General features: G+C 39.9%; 1 long non-coding RNA gene across 1 annotated transcript in view; it reads right to left on the bottom strand.

Annotated features, from left to right (window-relative positions):
• Positions 1–645: 645 nt before the first annotated feature.
• Positions 646–18,019, bottom strand: part of LOC136998417 (uncharacterized) — a 25,912-nt gene continuing 8,538 nt past the window's right edge. Inside the window, exon 2 of the long non-coding RNA XR_010888987.1 lies at positions 646–6,517. This is a non-coding gene — a long non-coding RNA (uncharacterized lncRNA). The remainder of the gene's footprint in view (positions 6,518–18,019) is intronic.

Raw genomic sequence — 18,019 nt, 5'->3', positions numbered from 1 at the left:
ATCTCGTTCCAATGAAGTCACACGATAAGTCTACAGCAGAATTTCCGGCATTTATTTATTATATGCAGTTCCACAGAGTACACGGATTAGCAATTCAAGAAAAAATCCACTCTAAACTCGTAAGCACTCTGCTGTAGCACTCTGTATGCTTAGCGCGATGCTTGAAATGTTACATAATTACCAAAATTTTCACTTGCCATCGCGAATCGAATCCCGTCCTGCTCAACGTCGCGATGCTCACTGATCTCGTAACTAGGGCTTGCCGCAAAAACCGATGAGGGATGAATCCCTCGCAAAGATGCGACTTTTCGAAACCAGTCCTCGCCCATTACCGGAATTAAGGGCTGGTCAAACGCGTTCGGTGCTGCAACGGACGAACTAGTCTGCGCTTCGTAGCGCGTGCAGCATCTTGATGGATCCATCGCGAGTAGAGTGACCGGTTCGCGTTGCACGGGCAAAAGAATATCGTAGATTCAATTCGAGACCGGACATCGAGATGACCAACCGGTCCAGCAGATGTTGTTTCAGCTGCTGGACCAGTGACGATTATTGAACGAGATGAAACAGGAAGTAGGAGAATGGAGCGCAGATTTTGTTCTATAGGATGTATGAAAGAAAGATTATTTTATTGTCACACCCCTCCTGAACCATGCAGAAATTTGTTTATTTATTCAATCAGATATATATTTTGAAGCGTTTGTTCATTGCTCGTGTATACAGGGTGATTCAAAATAACCTGATGTTCTTGTAATGCCATATTCTTGAGCGAATTCTGAGATAATTTTTCCTTTTACAAAATTTTGTCCGAAGCTTAGTTTTCGAGTTATAATTGAAAATAGATAGCAACTTACGAGTTCGGTACAACGGGCAGGCAGGGACGCGCAACGTATAATGAGACTGTCAAGTGTTTACTATCGTCTCATGACGCATTGCTTCGTCCCTGCCTGTCCGTTGTATCGGACTCGAAAACTAAGCTTCGGACAAAATTTTGTAAAAGGAAAAATCGTCTCAGAATTCGCTCAAGAATATGGCATTGCAAGGACATCAGGTTATTTTGAATCACCCTGTATAACAAGTTTGTGCATTTATGTACAATAATATGTAAATTTGAAGTTATATATCTCAGAGCTATGCTACCGTGTGCGTTACATTTACTTATTTTTGTATAACAGAAAGCACAAATAATTTATTGAAAACATAATGTTTTGTGTATATATTTGATAAAGTTTTGTTTCAGTCACAAAATATAAAAAGGAAATTTCTTGTAAAATAAATATTCTTTTAAAGTTTTAATTTTATATATTTTTTTAGAACAATATTGAACAAAAACTAAAAGTAATTGGTTACCATTTATTTTCAATTTAAGCTTAAAGCTGAAGACAATATCAATATTTTACACTTTACAAGAGATAAGTGAATTTTATCGTGCAACAAAGCAAAAATGAAAAATTTTATTTTTTTGATCATACGGTAGTTTAGCTTTGAGATATATATGACATAATAGAAGTAATAATTTAATCGACAGTTGACATAGAGTGACGGTAACGATACGCTATTGACATCTATTTTGATAAATATGGATGTATTATAGTATAAAACGGATTTATGATTCATAAACAAATAAATATTTGTTATATTAATCAGAAATGGAGTAATTTATGTTATTAGTGATGCCATATTATTATAGAGGATTATAATGACGTATAATCAGTTGTAAATGCATTATGTCCAACTAAATATCAGTTTATACACACGGCGAGTGTTTTCTATTGGCTTATTCTAATGTTTGAAATGATGCAGTTATTCGCGATATTTTCTACAAGTTTTTTACATGAGATATTGAGTCAAGAATTATATATATGTTACTGCTCATCTAGTTAAAAGCATAAGACAAAAATCTTGCTAAATCGTTATATCACACAAATTTCTATTTGTTTATTAATATTCTTGTTCAAAAACTTGATTTGTAACACTCTCAAAATAATACGCATGCATACACGATTATCTGTGAAGCTTATGAGCAACTCTCGCTTGTTCATGCGCGCTGAAACAAAATTCAAGCAATGTGCATTAAAATATATTTCTACATTTTAAAGGATTCTGTAAATTATATTTGTACATTGTTTGGTTTTATAAAACTTTATCCCAGTAAAGTTACGTTAATGAAATAGCAGTTCGAGTTTTTGCAAAGTTAAAATTCTATTATCTTTTTCGTATGTTCTTCATTACAATTTTATATTTATTTCTAATTTTATAATTGTCACGATAATTTATAAATATTTTCCTGAAGATTATTTTTTGCAGTAATTTTAAATATATTGTTCATACACACAGTCGCAGATACTGTTTAACATTGACGGCATTCGTAATTAACAAAGGTAGCTAGCGATGATTAAAAATTCTCAAAAGTAATAATTCCATCGCATAATGTAAACAGCGCAGTCCCCAAAGCCAAAGGAGTGAAATTAAACTCGTTTAAAATGTGCACGGGCACGATTAGTACGTAAACGCCGAGCAGTGGAGAGAGCCGCTTTGTAAACAATTAGTCGTCTGCAGGAGCCACGAAGGTAGAGCGCGCGCGCTAATAGGCCGCGATGAAGAATGAAACTTGGGCAGCCGCGGATATAATAATCCGGTGAAATGAAGCCGGTAAATAAATAATTAAATAATTAGCGCGTGGTAGCTGCCGCGGTAGTGCCGACTGTCGTGCGTTTCTCAGTTGCGCGTGTTTAACAGCCGCCGGCGTGAAAGAAAAGGCGAGAAAAAAAAGGAGAGATACCTCTAGTAGTGCCAGACGGAAAGCGTTTGACCGTACTACATCCGCGCGCCACGCCGAGTCCGAGGACAATTCCTTCGCGTTATCTCGGCGGCGTGAATTTCTCGTAAAAGCCTGAAAATAGCGAGCTACCCGTGTCCGGTGACTCTCAACCCCCTTCGTCTTCGCGAATTTTCGTCCTTTCGGCACGGAAATGTAAATTATGAGTTTGCATAGTGTTGGTGGAATTTTTTATTAGCGAGTTAAAGTTATTAGCGACACTTGGCGGTCGTACCGAAGAGAGAGCAAGAGAGAGTACTTTAATGGTTGTTTTGCGGAAGCGTCTCGATTTAAATAGCGATGTTAAAATGTATCTATTAAATTTAATATTGTTATTTTATTTTAAATAAATTTCACAATAAACTTTAATTAATCGTAAATGGACAGATTCGGGTAGAATTTTTAACATTCTGTTTTTGTATTTCCTACAATTTTTTGAAGGTTTTAACTAAACAATACAACTCGTAATATTATATTTTTTGACATGTATATGTATGATATAAATTTTACGTAACATACGAATTTTGAATTTTATATATATTTCAACGATGATATAAATTTTTTATAACATTTTAGCATTCAATTTGAAATGTATTGATGATCAATTTTCAACTTAAAATTCCGTCATAACGATATGCCTATTTAATAAAATGAATGACAAAATATTGTTATTTTGAAATATATTTCGTAAAATTCTTTAGATTGTCAATTGTTTATAGCTAAAATATTCGACATCTCAATATTTTTAAGGAAAACTTAATTTCAAATGCTTTAAAAAATATATAGATGAAGGAAGAATAAACTTGCGAGGTATTCAATGCCAGAAAAGGATTTAGCAAGAAAAAGAGCAGTAGAGAAATAGTCATAAGTTATGTATGACTTTAATTAAGTTTTTTTACGAGTCGGATGATTTTTTTACCAGAACCTTTCGCGAAATGTGTAAATTTAAAAAAATATTTTAAAGACTCTTGTCCACCGTATTATTTACACATTTAAATCTCGAGAGAAAGAGAAAATAAGAGAGAAAGAGTCACCTAAGTCAACGGGATGCTACGCGGGATATGAACTCTTCTTGGCCGTGTTTCTCCGCCGTTTCTACTTTAACACCCTTCCGGTGGCGTGTGCGCGCGTGAAGCTAGAATGAGCAAAAAACAGAGAAAAAAACGGAAGGTAGCCGAGGCGAGTGTGGGTGATGCGAGAGCGTGTACCGTTTTATCGCGCGGTTTATCTCGTTCTCTTGCATCCCGACGCCGTTCTGAAGCCCGGCGCGTTTGCCTCGCGGCCGTCGAGACGTGGGCAGGGGTAAGAACGCTAATTGGGAGCTCGAGGCTGTTTCTTCCTCCTGTCTTGGAAAAAGCGCGCGACTCCCTCTGCCCTCTGCCCTCTGCCGTCTGCCGGTTTTTTACTGACGCCCCCGCTAAAACAGATTAAGGCTCCGGAGTCCTTCGCGCGCTCACTTACGCGACTCGCGTTAATTTGAATATATGCATGTTGATTCCGAGAGAATTTTGAGATACGCGATTAACGCGGAGGCTGATATTTATATTTTAACGCGTCGTTCTCGCGTGTGCTTCCTTTTTTCGACTGCTCGTTTTTGGAATACAGATAAACAGAGTTTTAGCTTCTTTATAAATCCTAAGTACATGTATCGTGCGCTTTGTTAGAATATGGCTCGGAGAATAATTAGCGAAAAAAGTTAAAATTGTCAATTAGCGATTCAATTACGTTTGTTAATGAAATAAATTACCGAGCTTTTCAAAGTTTAAAAATTTATACAATTTGAATTCTTTACTGATTTTGTGGATCTCGACGATGAAATATCGTTTAGGTTAACTAAAGTTACAGCGAGTGTGTGTGAACGATTAAATTGTATCGCATGGGAGATTTCAGTTATTTTGCAATGAAGTGAATAATTTGAACTGCTACGTAAGCGATAACATTAATTCGTAATACGCGTATTTCAATTTGGATTCGCATAGGTTTATCATATCATATGTCGTATGTTAAATTTCGTTCGCATATCCTGACAACTTGGTGAAATTACATAAAAGTTAATCTGTGCATACTTCCAAAAACCCGCATGCAACCAAAACCACACGCGTTAATACAAGAATTCAGTTGAACGGATTCGCATATTTTCTTTAGTGACTGTACGACAGTCGAGTTTTTGAAACGGGAAAAGTTCTGTCCGTTGAAAGGGTTTGAACTTTGGTCAACCCTAGACGCGGAGGGTCGGGAGAAGGAGAAGGGTGCACTGCAGCGAGGGGTTTAAAGCGTTTCATGTAGGTAATACCGGAAGTTAAGGTCGTTGCATTGGGGCGTGGCAGTACCTTAAGAGTTACAGGCCCATAACTTGTTCAATGGCGTGGCGTACACTTGGAAAATGGAGCAATCCTAACTTGCTTTCGTTTCAAGACGTTATGAGCCATTATCGTAACATAATAGAAAATTGGATTTAAATAATCATGTGTTTCGTACGACTCACATCCCACTCACATCATCATTTATCAATCTTTATAAATTTTAATTAATTTTGAAGCCGAAATTGCAATTATAATCGCAGGATATATTTGAAAGTGTCCATATCAGGGAGGATTTTTTCGCATTTTCTGAGGACTCTATCAAAATGATGTTTATAAATAAGTTAATGATAAAAACAAGCGCGCCGAGATGAGAATAAAAATCGAGAACTGCGGAATAAAAGTGGAAGCCATAATATCATCTTTTTCTTTACACAGTATGCATACGCATACCGATCATTTTAAGATAATGAAAGTTTCTTTTAGTGAACATTCTCATTGCGCTTATTAAAGTTTTCCACTGCGAGAGAGATAAAAGCTGGTAAGGAAATTAAGTTAAAAGTTTCCCCGTCGGCAAAAATTTTTCCTCTTGCTGAACATGTTCAAATAATATTAAAGTTACAGCACTGTACTAAAAGTATTTTTAGTCCATACTATTACAATTATTACACGTCAAAAAAGATGCCATTGTTGGAAATTAAATTTCTTTCTTTCTTGGTGAAATTCCGAAGCTTGATAGATATGTTCATAGATATTTCTTGTGAAGAGAGCATTATTCATTTTTCGCACTAATTTATGTTCTCAAATTCTTCCCAATTGACTAAAAATTTCGAAAATTTAATAATGTTTAAAAGTGATGAAATATTTATATCAGTATTTTTCATCTCTACATATCGGTGTCAATATTTTTATGCATTTGTGCAAGTAATTAATTTTCATACACGTGTTTCATACTACATCGAACTTGTTTTTGATTTTAGCGTAAATAGATTTCTGTGAAAATTTTTTTCTTTGGTTGCTCTTGTTAGATATTTTCGAAATGTATTCTTCTAGATATTTTTTGATAAAAATTGTTCAGAAATGCATGTTTATATTGCTTTCTGCGAAGAGGTCGGCAACCTAATCTTGCAAGTTTATTTTCACAGTTTGCTCGGGGAAAGTATACTTTTGCGCCGCTCGCGCGTCCCATTGTTGCGGAAACATTTTTTTTCCCGCATGAAGCCGAGTCATTTCTTCGGCGGTAAGGCCGCGGCGGCTACGAGGTCGTTCTGGATAATTTTCGGAAGGGTCGCGACCGCCGCAGAAAACGCTTGAAGTGGCCTCCACTTTTGCGTGGGTTTATGCTTTCCGGTTCCTCCCGTCGCTATTATCCGGCCTCCTCTGTTCGCCAGTCGCGTTGTGCCTGAAACAATAAAACACATTCATGAATGAAACCCTTCTCCGGCCATCTCCGCACCCATCCCGCGCAGCGCGCGTCCCGACGCTAGACAACCTCGCACCCTTCCGCGCCCTCAGAGATGGCCCACCACCCTCTTTTAACGCGCTTTATCATACTCCTTCCATTCATTCGCGGCTTCTGGTAATAAAGTCAAAGGTAGGACGCGGACGATGGAAGTCGGAGGTCGGGGTCGGAAGATCTTCCTGCGTGACTTCACCCACGCACGCACGCACTCACGCACGCACGCACGCACGCACGCACGCACGCACGCACGCACGCTACGTGGAGAAAAGTAGCGCAATACCTTTTATTCATAAGGGACCGAGCCCTCTGATAGTTATATTTAGAAAAGAGACTTGAGCTCAAATGTGACGCGTCTACCCTCTTCATCATCTTTTCCGTAATTTTCCGTTTCGCTCCATAGCTCTATTTTATCTTTATTATGTTATATTTATGAACGAAGAGAGATCTTGACACGGCAGAATTACCATCCGGCTGGTTTCAAAAATTGAAATTTTAAAGGAAAAATTAAGCGAGATGTTTAATCCTTTGAAATGTGGTAATACGGTGTACGTTATTTTTATTTTTTGTTCCTACTTCTCTTTTTTAAGACACATAATATTTTCAAGTGCACAGCCATTTTATTCCTTACGGAATTAATTTACTTTCTTTGTATCTGTCCTCGTTGCAGAAGCTAACAATTGCTTCAATGGTGTGCATAAGATTCAGAACGTGTGCATCAAAGGGACAATGGTCGCGCGACTCGCTCCGGAAAGGACCACGAAGTGTGCGCGATGCGAGCGAGACGGAGCGCATCTTCGTGCATTATAAAAGCGTTCCTTCGCCTCCCATCGAGGAAACGAGTAGACGCATTTAAATGTTAAGAGACACTCGAGATGCACGGGAGAATAAGAGAGAGAAAGAGAGAGAGGAAGACGGAGACGGCGAAAAGCCCCGGGAGTTGTAATATAGATAGATATGTACATATGTATATGTACGCCTATGTATATACTATATACCTATAGCGAGAGGAGAGATAGAAGGAGCAGAGAGAGAAAGCTCCTCATTCGTAGCACAGACCTAGAGATCGCAGTGGGCATCCATTGGCCAGAACTATGGGGTGGGTTGGCAGCGCTATGGGCTACTATCGGCTCCTTGGGGATGTTTCCACCCCTATTTCTACCAACTACCCCCTTACGGTGTACACCGAATACACTGGTATAGTTATACAGACTCGTACGTGCCGGGCTGTTGGGTATTGATCGTCGTTGGCTCCAGAATACCACGTTCTACCTACTTCTCCTTCACCTGCAGTAACGCGTCCTTACACATCCTTGCTCGTCCTTCCGCGGCCTGAGTCGCGTCCCGTCCCACCCCACGGTTCGATTTTCCGTACAGATGCCAGTTGCCCGGAGCAAGGCCGGGTGGTGCTCAATATCGATTGAATGTGTTGATTCAACGAGCGATGTTGTTTCATCGGCATTTTATAATTGCAATCGATACGATAAATTTTCTGTATTTCTTTTATCTTTGAAAGACATCTGTAATTATGTGTTTACAGATTTTATTTATATATCTAGAGTTAATTAATTCAATAAAAATTTCACTGTAAATTATTATTAAAGTAACGGCAGTTTTTCAATTTCTATTAAGTATACTAATTAAATTCCGAATTAAATTGTTATGAATGTAGAAAATATGTTATTGTTAAAAATTAGAGAGAAAGAATTCCTGTATGATAATGAAAGGTGCGCTAATTGAAATCAGCGTGTTTTATTAGCGAAAAGATAAAAGTAATATAGACATGCGACGCGCGGAGAGTGATTTCTGGAATTTCATAGCCATTTGTGGTAGATACCTCTGAAGTCGAACAGAAAAGGAAAGTGGGAGGGACGAGAGAGAAAGAGAGAAAGAGCGGCGTGACAGAGAAGGGATGCGAAAATCTGCTGTAATCGAAGATTCTTATCTTTATTGGCGGAATACCGCGTATCTTCGGGAGCGAAAGGGCTGATGGGAATGAGGACATTCCATTCTCCGACGGGAGAGATTGGGTTTCTCCGATTAAAGATCCATCTAATCCTTCCAATCTGACTCCGTGTCCTGTAGCCGCTATTTCTCTTCCCCTTTCTCTGTCTTTCCACCACTCTTCCTTTACATACGTAAACGAGATGCTTACACTCGCAAATAAATGCAAATATGCGCTTGACGTGGGTTAGCTGAGAAACTATTTGCAACGGTTCTTCGCGTAACCAAGCGTTACCAAAGTCCGTGTAATTAAATCAGACGCTTACAACATAATCATAGTATGCAAATGTACTTAAAAATATTGAAATAAAATTTCGAGACGATATAATTGATATAAAAGTAATTATTATAAGCGACTTTTACACGATAATAAATAACACGTAAGCCAAATGATTCTGTTTTATTAACTTATGTTAGTTAAAAGATGTATTTTTCGTTGATTTCTGAATAATATAAAATATTTATAATAATTATTTGAAAAATGTAGCAGAATTTATTAAATTATTTAAAATTAAATTTTATGATATTCTATATAATATAAATTGACCACGTAACATGGATAGAAAAAAAAGCTTTTCGTATATTTGTATAAGACATTCATTCATTTATCTTCCAGCTCTTGTAGTCGTAGAGCATTTGCTCATTATTCCTTCAATTTTTGTTTATTTTATAAATGTTTACTTAAACTTTCCGTGAGAGATTAAAATGTAGAGTATTTTATTTTATTAAACTTTTACTAATGTATTTAATGTTTTATTTACAGAGTTACATGACCACTGAGATGCATCTCAACGTTTGTTTCCAGCCACGTGGAGGACTTGTCCCGCTATTCTAATGGTAAGTTTTACTTTCATTCATCATTTCCATTACAAGAATAGTAATTACAAGAATATTGTACCGATAAAGTCGGTGGATTGGATACAGTCGTTTTCTACGACTGAGAGTGCTTGGGCATGTCATGTTTAAATGATCGATTAGAGTTCGCTAAATAGTTTGTTTGGAATTTTTTTAGTCTTTTATCTGTTCGAATAATTTTTCGCGGTAGAGATTTAAAGCTGTAAGTCTATCTTAAAGTGTAGGATTAATGACAACAACTAACAACCTAACAAGTTACACAGTTCTGACATTTGCTAAACGAACAATTAATAGTTTGACCGTTCTTTAAACATAAATTTTGCTTATACATTGTATATTTCAATAATTTACATAATGCAAGAAATGTATATCTCGCAAATACGCATATACAAAGCAGAGAGAGAACGTAATTAAGATATTTCTTCCAACTTCCGACAATGAGAAATTTTGCAAGCTATCTTGGCGTCTTTCCATGCTTCCTTCTGCTGGAGGGGGTAAGTCAGAATGGTGGATGAAGGGGGTGGGGCGAATGGTGTGGGGAGCCACATTTTCCAGAGAGGGTAAGACGAGGGACTACGAGGGTTACGTGGTGGTAGTGATGGTGGTGGTGGCAGTCTAACGTTCGCAGGGGGAATACGAGGGGGGTTCGAAAGGAAAGGCGGGGTAACAAGATGGCCGCGACCACCGGCGAAGTAGGGGAAGTAAGACATTTATCCGTAAACAAGAGGCTGCTTCCCCTATGTGGTGTGTCTGCCGTACCGAAAAAGTAACGTCCACGAGCTACCTCGGATTAGCATTCTTCGCGCTCTTCGTGATTGCGCCACCGATGGTTCAGCATGGGTAGCTTTAAGCAACTTGGAGTTGATAATACGATTTTCGCTCTCGAGAACGCGCATGATGTCTGTTCTCGGATAATTAGCCGAGTATTACCGGTCCTATACCTAATACATAGGAAATCGTAGCATTAGTTGTTCATAAGCTCATTTTGAAGCGTCCTGTAAGAGGCACTGACGGCACATCCCAAATGTGAGTAACCCTGTGGCCGTCCCCCCACACGCACGCATCTAAATTAACTCCCGACTCTGTTCTATTAATTAATCTCATTACGTTAATATCTCCGTGGATCCGAAACTCGCGTCTTCCGTATCGCGCGCTTGTCAACGCGCGATGTTTCCATGTCTCTCGGTTATCACGGATGTGCTTAGAAAGCCATTATTTTCATTGAGAAATTGTTCTTTATTAAAAAATTGCATCAGTGACGAGTTTCTTTGCGGAAGAAGATTTATATATTATATAATAATATAAAAATTTTGTTCAATAAAATATTTGACAACTGACGCATCTTTTAACATAAGGGAAGAAAATCGATCGTCGATGAATGTCGTCGCGCGATTCTCGAGGAACCGATGCGTACCGCGTTACGCCGATTATTGCCAGCACATTATCTACGTCAGCTTACACCAAATTTTGGTTAATAACTACCGGCACGGTAATCCTTTATTATGGAGCGGCAGAATCGCATTAGCATAAAAACGTAATTATACTGGCGCGTCAGAGCGAGCTATTCGTAATATTCCGTAATACGACGGTTCGTATAGCCGAACGCCTCTCGATAATTTCGTCTCAGTCGTGCGTGCAAAAATTTCCATCAGTCAGCGGAGGCTCCATACTCTGCTTGCGACGGCATGGATTTTCAATAAACGCGTAAATATGTTTATGTTTTTTTTTACGATGACGTGCGATAAGAAGAAATAAGTATTCTACTTTATCTAATACTTCGCTTCTTGTGAAATCTTATAAAATTTCCGCGATTTTCCGATTAGACGTTTCAACGCTCTCACGACTTTCGGAAAGAAGTAGATTTCCTACTTTTACGCGCGAACGTATTCATCTAGGGGTTCAAACAAGCGGCGTGACGTTGCGGTGAGAAAGCACGCGACCTTCTTTTTCCTGCTAGTCTGCGATCGCGAAGAGGCGCGGAAGGCGAGCGGTATGATCGATCCGCCGGTAACGCGGCAGCCGGTACTCGGGCGGAAAATAGCGTTCGGTGGATGTTGACTACGGCGGCGCTACCCTTCGACAACTCGAACGAGAATGCCCGGTTGGATGTACATAGCTTTACAGGAAGTCACTCTGTACCTTCGTTGAATGACCAGTAACACACGTGGTCGCCGCGACGGTGTCTGCGTGCGTTCGCACGTGTGTCCTGTCTGTTCGGTGTATGCGTTTCCACGCACCGACACACTGGCGCGAGCGCGTTTTTGTGTACGTACATGCACGCGGTCACGCGCGCGTGTTGGTGCGCGGACACGTACGTAGAGGTGCGAGGGGGGTGCAGACGGGGGGACACGGAGGGTGGTAGCTGCCCGGACAGAGAAATGAGAATAGTGTCGGTCTACGAGCTGAGTGGAGTTGGTGAGCAAATTGCTCAAAGTAATTAATCGCTTTTGCCGGGTTGGCTTGCCACGCTGCCGGCTGAAGCTCATCCGAGGGGTGGCACCAGGTACCCCAGGAAAAGCTATCGAGGGACTCGCTTAAAATGGCCGACTTAGCGTCTAGCTTCGGCGAAATGCCCGGGTGACAATAAGCGAAGTCGGTGTGCGTACACACACCGGGGTCGAGTCGACTCCCGAAGTAAGAAAGTCGTCTTGGTAACCTTTTTCGTTTTGGCAAATAGCCAAATGCGCGTTGTAATAATACATTGTGACGCAAGAAAGTTCGAGGGATTTATTTTATAATCAGCAAAATGCATGATAATTTTATCGATCGCTTAAAATCTTAAACTGTGCTATTCGAATCTATTTTATGCGATAAAAATGCAGTAATAATCGTCTTCATTTAATATTTTTATTCATAATGTTATATGAAGTGTGAGAGATATCTGCTCTTAATATTGCTTTTGTAACGTTATTAATGTGCCCGCACATTTAGTTCGGAGATAGCTATTTTGGCATTTAGAAGTATTATACATGCGTGGTAAAGTATGGTAATATCGTGGACGAGTGTGTTAGAAATTTCGTACATCGGTTTAGTATCGGACATATAAAGTTTGAAGTACTCGTTATCCTCTTTCGTACGTCCGCCGCGCAACTTTTCGAAACATCGTCGGTGGATTTGAATCTACGTATCGTTTTATTCCGTTCGCGTGGTGGAAACTCATTCCGCATAAGTTTCACTATACTGCAATATTCTTTTACGGATTTTTAAAGCACACGTACTTATCACTGTAAAAACACGATGATAAATTTTAGTGATTTACATAGCACTCGCGTTAAAACGGGAAATATAACGAGGTAAATTACTTCATAAATGGACAACTATAAGCTTATGTCAATGCATAATATGTTCGGTCAATAAGCTTTATGTTTACCATGGTGCCGTATATACTGGATCTAAAAGTTTCTTCCCGTGCATAATTGCTAAAGCATTCATGCGAGTGAAATCGGTGACAAATATTACTTTTCAACGCAATAGCTTATTATTGGCTAATACTTTTATTTCGTAAAATATCTGCGCTACAATGGAAAGATTTTTACATCACAATCATCGTATATTATTAAAGTAATTGCGGAAGTGGGATGCCAAAATCATCGTCGCTCTGCTAAAATAAATGAAAATAATGGGCAAGCGTAAAGTCTTGAAAGTAGGCGAAGCGCCATTCTGGCGTGCGGTTTAAATTTTGCAGGAGATGAAAATGGAGCAATTTGGGAAATTAACTTTCGTCCCTGATGACGTTCGGCGAATCGTGGCATATCTTCGCCTGGAGACGCCGCGTCTCGTGAGATTCTACCGCAGGCATCGGGCCGGTTTCTCACAGAAATTGTACGGACGCATGCGCGCCGATCACAGTCCTCCGGTCACGGAGGATGGCCTGGACGAAAGGCATGAAAGAGCGAAGAGCGGGGACGACTAAGACAGACTGTGTGAGGAGAGCACGAGTGGAGAACGAAGAGGTTGGCTTCAACAACGGCGCGAAGTAAACGCGGCGGAGCGAGCGAGAACGTGGCGAGGACAATCGGCTAAGGGGGTTAGGGGGAGGAGGGAGGGGGAGGGGGGGGGGCGTAAACGGAGGACGAAGACGAAGACCCGGCGTAATGAGAGCCCAAAGTAAACGAAGCGACGCGCACGAGGGATGTAATCGGACAGGAGGGAGAGATAAATATCTTAGACGATACAAATGTAAAACCTGAGATAACAAAGCCGCGGAAAAGAAAATAAACGATGAAATTGGCAGCACAGAGATAATGTGTAGTCGGGAGATAATAAAGAAAGGTATACTTATAATGAGAAATGTGAAGGCAAGAAGAGATTAAGTAATATAAGAAAATGAAGAATCGTCCTTGGAATTATAAAAACATGCAAAAGAAAATGAATAATAGAATTGGAGTAATGTAGGTAGAAGATGATAAGGCAAACGATATGTATGAGAGGTACGCAAATGAGAGAGGATCAAGGACATATCTCTCTGCGATATAACGAAGTAAGCTCGGTCGCGGGTTTTCAGCGCGTGCAGAGAGACAGGAAGTTGGATAAGAAGAAGATGAAGAAGAGGACGAAGAATCGAGTCAGGCGACTTTCCGCCTCGGGAAGAGGCAACTGGGGCTTACTACCACCATCTAGCAGCGCCTAGAAAAGGGGGGTGGGTGCTTTCATCCGCGGAACTGGGCGCGACTAACCTCTATCGATCGTAAGAAGACTTCCACACCTACGGACCTCACACTTCCTCGCGTTGCGCGTCCTACACTGGGTGGATCGCGTATAAATAAATAAACCGGCCGAGGCACCTGAGCGGCTGCCCATCCGCGTGATTGCACGCAGCGTTCCATTACTCATGCTACTTCATAGCTTCCCGGTTGATTTCGCACCTCGCAAGTTCTTCCCGCGTCTGACAGGTTACTCAACTTTCTCGCTCATAATGGAAACCGAACGTATATTTAGATCATTAATGCTAAGAATTAAATTATACGGGATCATAGTGTGAAATATAATGAGTTACAAAGTAAGAGATGCGCGATTTTGAAAAATTATAATAGAAAAGATTTTTTTTATTTAAAAAATTAGGTGAAATTTGCGATCATAACGGTGATTCATTTCCACCTGGAGAGCTGAATAATTGAATTTTATCTTTTTATTCTATTTCATCTTCATTTATACTATAGAGATTTTATATTTTTTTCTAAGAATATCTACAATTGTGATAAAATATAATCTATATCACAAGCATCGGGGCTGATTATTGCGCGTTATTTACATTACTCGGTCGACTCGGGTGTTTAGAAAAAATTGGCGCGTAAGCTCTGAAGAGATAATTATTTAATTACTACGGTAACAAGTGGTCGATTATTCTTTTATGAGTGTAAACGCGTCCCGCTTCTGTAAAGCGGCCGGCTATTAATTACGACGCTGCACGTCCGCGGCGCGGTGCACGTAGGTGCATAAAACCGGCTGAAACGTTCTTAAATCACTTTGTGCGAGCACGTCGTGTCGCGGCGGCGCGACTCGTGCTCTCTCTCGGCGTGGTCCCGTTCTCCGCCACATTTAAATCCCTTTATCTTGGACCACCCGTTGCATCCGCCAGATTCAAAGGTCGGTTTTGCCGGAGCGCGGCTTCGTAAGAAGCGCGGCTTCGCCGTGCTGGTTCGCGACATAAGAACATTGCCTGGTGGTGGTGGCGGCAACGGTGACGACGACGGCGGTGGTGGTAGCGGCGCAAAAGGGTTACTCCGGGGGTGAGACGAGCGGCAGGATGGGGTTGGCGAGGGTTGAGACGGGAAACTAAGTTGTATTGATCCTAGGCTGCAGGGGTGGAAAACCAGGCAGGGTTAGTACGTGTTCTTAATCGCCAAGTGACCGCCCTCTCTCTCTCTTTCTCTCTCTCTCTCTCTTCCTCCTCTCTGCTTTCTCCTCTGCCTCCACCTCCTTCGTCTCTTCCTGTTTCTCCACCTTCCACCCGCTCTTGCTCCCAGCTACCCTTCCCTTCCTTCAGCCGTCGCCACATCCGACCGAGACTAAAGGGGCCTCTCTTCTCACCCTCGAGAATCGCGTGCATCTCTTCACTCCCCCCCCCCCCCTCCCACCTTCCGTCGCGGAATCGCCGACGCCATTCGGTCGAGGGATTGTTCTAGGATTAGGTAAGGAATCGCGGTATTGTTCACCGTTCTGTCATACGAGGTTATTGCATGGAACGATAAATCGCATCTTAAATTGCTCACAGATAGATTTGCGATGAAGTGACGTGTTTAAGTTTTCTTTTAATTTTATAATCTAATCAATTTTAATATCCTCTATATATTCAAATTGACTTTAAGCGAACACAAATAGAAGAAAAATGTTTGGTCTACTTACATAGATTTCATTATCTTTTTATTTGACTAGAAAAACTGGCGTTTTAAGGATGAGAATCTAAGTCGAATAATTAAATATTTTTATTTCCGGACTGCTCTAATATTACGCGGTCTTATTCGCAGCGTGTCTGCTGTATTTTTATATAATATATAAGTTAATATTAGTTACTTTATTATTATCCCGCGTTCTATAATGGCCGCTGTTTTTTATATAATTTTTTATGCGACTTTTTTTCAACGCCTGTCTCCAGTCTCACCCTCGGCCACAGACAGTTTTTTTTTAACACATCCTACGTTTCTTTTTATAAACGTGTCTAACGATAGACACGGCCTTGAAACGATTGCGGCTGCAACGGCGGCGGCAGCCTCGAATTAATTAACAGTTTCCAGACAAGTTTAATAGCGAGTTTAACCGAACTTTTAGACAATCGTTTTAGATTGGTCCGTTGTTTTCCGCGTTATTGCCGTGACATATACGAGTGTCTCGTACGAAGTTCGAATTAAACTATCGCACGTTGCTCCGCGACGGTGCGCGGTGCGCTAAATACGAGAGCTTACATCTCTGCAAGCCAGAAATTCCAGTTTATCTTCTGAATTCCTGACCGAACACTTTTCGCGCACAATATACTCCACGTCTCTCGCGCTCTCACCGCACGTTTAACAACGTAAACATGACTATTTAATTCCAATCCTTTTATCTCTAATCCTTCACTTTACATCGAAGATATACCTCGCGTATATCAGCGGGGCTCAGCATTATGCAACAGCACTTCCGCCGCTAAATGTTCGATGCTTAGGGATTCCTTGCAATAGCGTCTTTCGGGCACGGCAAATGCTAATATTACGTCAAATCTCGTGTACCATGAATGATAACACGCAATGCTAACACGAAAATTCATAGCCGTATCGCTTCGAGCATTTACCGTATTTGCTATATTTAACATGTTTAAAGTACGATATTGCGAGAATTCTTTATTACGACATCACGTGAAATAACGTGCTTTTTTGTCCGGAATATTTTTCTTCTCCAACTTTTTTCAGCACAATTTTATACAACTTTTTTTTTGCGAAATTTATCACTGCTCGTACCGTTTCGCGTTCTGAGTGATGTCCGATTTTATCCGAAGAAAGGCGTGATAGGTAATTCGAGAGGCTGACAGGTGTGTCAGTCTGCGCATTATGTCGCTTAAAATTCAAAATGGTGAAAGACACGCAGAGAAACGTCGGCATTAATTGGATTTTACCGAAACTCGTGCGTTGCCGTCGCGTTGACTGGATAGGAAGGATGATGTGAAGGGGTGAAAACACGATTAACGAGTACATTCGGCCGTTGAGTTACAATTCGGTATGCTGCATCATCTCGCTCGGCAAATAAATTCTCGTATTTGCGATGCGATAATACGGAATACGTTTGATTGTGATATTTTTTACAGCTTATTTTTTTCCCTTGAGATAAATATATATATATATATCATAACTGTCCAGTATCTAGATTTCTTTCAAGCAAAAAAATATAATTTTATAATAGTTGACCATTAATTTATAAATTGTTATTTGGTGTTTAAAAAAATTAGATATATTACAATAAGCAATATTTTTATAAACGTGTTTAAATTTAGTATTAGAAAAGATAATTCCGCATTTTTTTGAGATTTGGAGCAATATCTGAAAACTATTATTATTATGACACAGGCTTATTTTATTATTAGATATTTAATAACTTCATATATAAATCAATAGATCGTGTGAAAAATAACGTAGCATGTGATGATGCTAAATGAAGCTTTCTCGAATTTATCTTGAACCGGTTTTTAGAGAAAAATTTGTCCCACGACCTTTAACTTCTCTAAAACATTCCCCTCTCAACGAGAGAAGTTATCCTGCTTTGAAATCCGGATCTTGCGGTCCAGAGGCTTTGTTGCTTAGAAGATGTCCCGTGGGATTTCGATTCTGATTAAACGAGGAAGCAATATTTTAGCTATTTTATTGGATGCACTGAATATCATTAGCATAAATAACCTTGTCCTCTTTAAAATATTTCAATATTTAAATTAAGTATAGGAATGAATAAATCAGTAAAAAAACAATGACGTAAAACTGTGCACAAAAGACTTTTTTTCATTAATCAAAATTGAATTGCAACAGCAATAATTTCTATTGAAAGAAATGTCAATAAATCTATTAAAAATAATGCCGGATTAATAGATGTAAATTTGATTTCTTATACGGTTCATAACATGAT

Source organism: Linepithema humile, chromosome 3 (genome assembly GCF_040581485.1).
Source record: "Linepithema humile isolate Giens D197 chromosome 3, Lhum_UNIL_v1.0, whole genome shotgun sequence".
Classification (NCBI taxonomy): domain Eukaryota; kingdom Metazoa; phylum Arthropoda; class Insecta; order Hymenoptera; family Formicidae; genus Linepithema; species Linepithema humile.
The sequence above is the reverse complement of the archived record's forward strand: the minus strand, read 5'-3'. Positions and strand labels throughout refer to the sequence as shown.